Below are 2,475 nucleotides of genomic sequence, written 5' to 3' on the forward strand. Positions count from 1 at the left end.
TTGAGAAGCCTGGTGTTGCAAATGAACACTGAACTAGGAGTAGAGCAACAAAAGGCAACAGAAGCAGCTAGTGAACTCTTCCAGGAAATTCAACAGGCAAGAGAAAGTAAAAGACACACCTACAGTCAGTGGACATGAAGAAAGATTAAACTTGACTTCAGGAGGAGAGAGACGGAATACTTAAAACTGAGGAGTCCTGTAGAGAGGAAAAGAGTTTGCCTATTCAAGAAAAGGAGGAAAATAAATGACGGAGAGCACACCCAAGAACGGCCAAGGAGGTGAGACCAAGTGCTCAGATTAAAGGATCAGCCTCCTGGAAACAAAGTCTAGTTCTAGTTCACAGTGACATATGACTAAAGGAGACCAAATCAGAGACACAGATATTTTAATTTTGAAAATCATCACAGCAGGAAGCGTTGCTAGTGGGTTTTACAATTAATAACATACCTTACAAAACAATACAAACCTCGATTTCATGAATCAGAACTAAAACTGGCCATTAGAATTATGTTTTGCCTGAAGGCATGTAACTCTTATTTAGGAATCTGGTGAAGGCAATTCCCTCCGGGCCATGATGACACGGGCTTGTTGAACATGTGCTGACTTACAATCCTAAAACAAAATAATGCTATGAATAATTTTGCTTTCCTCTATGTGCTTCGTTAATCTGAAATTTTTGAATACTTCTATACATAAGAATGTTAAGGTAAAACTCATTTTATATGTAAATCACACTAAAAATAAATAGATTATGTATTAAAGTCTCAGAAAGCTCAGAATCAATTTTTTCTAAGGGAGCTATTTAACACTAAGACTTGTTCAATAATTTAGTGATGATAAATTTTACTTACATATGATGGCAAGCTTTTTGACATTACCCTTGTTTGAAATACTCCATTGGTCACCTATGCTTCTGACATGCCTTAGAGACCAATGACGGTGATGAAACAAAATAGTCTCTAGGGACCAGAAACCATGTTGTTAGTTGAAGCATCTGAAAGTCATCAAAGTACTGTAGAACAGCTAACAATATTTTACTGATGAAAGGGAAGAAACGTGAATAAGTGGTGAAGGGGAGGCTTTCTTATTTTCATTTGTTTGGATCATAGCTTTGAACCACATTTTCTTTGAATCCACATTTTCTGCCTAAGTGCATCTGGCACCAAAGGTATTAGGGTCAAGTGGGCTATGGTAGCAAATACACAGACATGAGAGTTCTAGAAGGATACCCACTAGATTAATGACCATGTTCATCTCTGAGAAAAGATACACATTTCTTTTTTCTTTTTTTTTTTTTCAGAGAGAGAAAGAGCATAGGAGCGGGGGTGGGGGAGGGCACAGGAAGAGGGAGAGAGAGAATCTTAAGCAGGCTCCATGCCCAGTGCACAGACCCAGCGAGGCTCGGTCTCATGACCCTGAGATCATGACCTGAGTCAAAATCAAGAGTCAGATGCTTAACCCACTGAGCCACCCAGGCACTCCAAGATATAAATTTCTACATCAGTTTAGCTTTTTCTCTAATAAGCAAGTGTTCATGTTTACTTGTATAATTAAATACAGTTGACTCTTGAGCAATATAGGTTTCAATTACACAGGTCCACTTATATGTGGATTCTTTTTGATAAATACAGTACAGAACTGTAAATGTATTTCCCTTATGATTTTCTTAATAACACGTTCTTTTCCACAGCTTACTTTGTTGTAAGAATATAGTAAATAATACATATAACATACAAAATACATGTTAACCCAACTGTTTATGCTATCAGTAAGGCTTCCAGTCAACGGTAGGCTAGTAGTAGTTAAGTTTTTGAGGAGTCGAAAGTTATGTGTAAATTTTTGACGGTGTAAAGGTCAGCACTCCTAACCCCTGCTTTGTTCAAGGGTCAACTATAAATAGATGTATAAAATAAAATAAAATAAAATTCTAATGAAAACATTTCATATATCCATAGGTCCTTACCTCAGCATTATAGTAATGAGTAAGTGAAGCAATACACAATGTAAGTACTCAACGCATGTTAGCTATTATTATTATTCTGTTTTGCCAAGATACTGCAAACAATTCTCTGAATGGACCATAGCAGATAAAAGATGGCTGCAAATTAACATTCTTCCCATTGAGAAGTAGAGTCTATTTCCACTGTTGTTGAACCTGTTGAACCTGACCTGGCCCATGGCCACTTTGACCAATAGAGTATGATGAAAGCAATGTCATCCTGGTTCTCAGGCCAGCTTTTAAGAGGATCGACATCCTTTTTTGCAGTCTCAGAAGCCCTGAGTCACTAAGTAAGAAGATCACCTACCTTTAGGCCACCACACTATGAAAAACCCTGGAGGATAAGACACCATGTGGCGAGAAAAACAGAGCAAGTGTCACCAAGCACCAGGTACATGAATGAGGATGCCATCTTGAAAATGATACCTGGTAAAATGGATACAAAGTAGTCAACTGAACATTATCAGACCTACAAA

The sequence above is a fragment of the Callorhinus ursinus genome, unplaced genomic scaffold, assembly GCF_003265705.2.
Source record: "Callorhinus ursinus isolate GAN/ISIS: 27379988/994484 unplaced genomic scaffold, GSC_fseal_2.0 scaffold30, whole genome shotgun sequence".
Classification (NCBI taxonomy): Eukaryota; Metazoa; Chordata; class Mammalia; order Carnivora; family Otariidae; genus Callorhinus; species Callorhinus ursinus.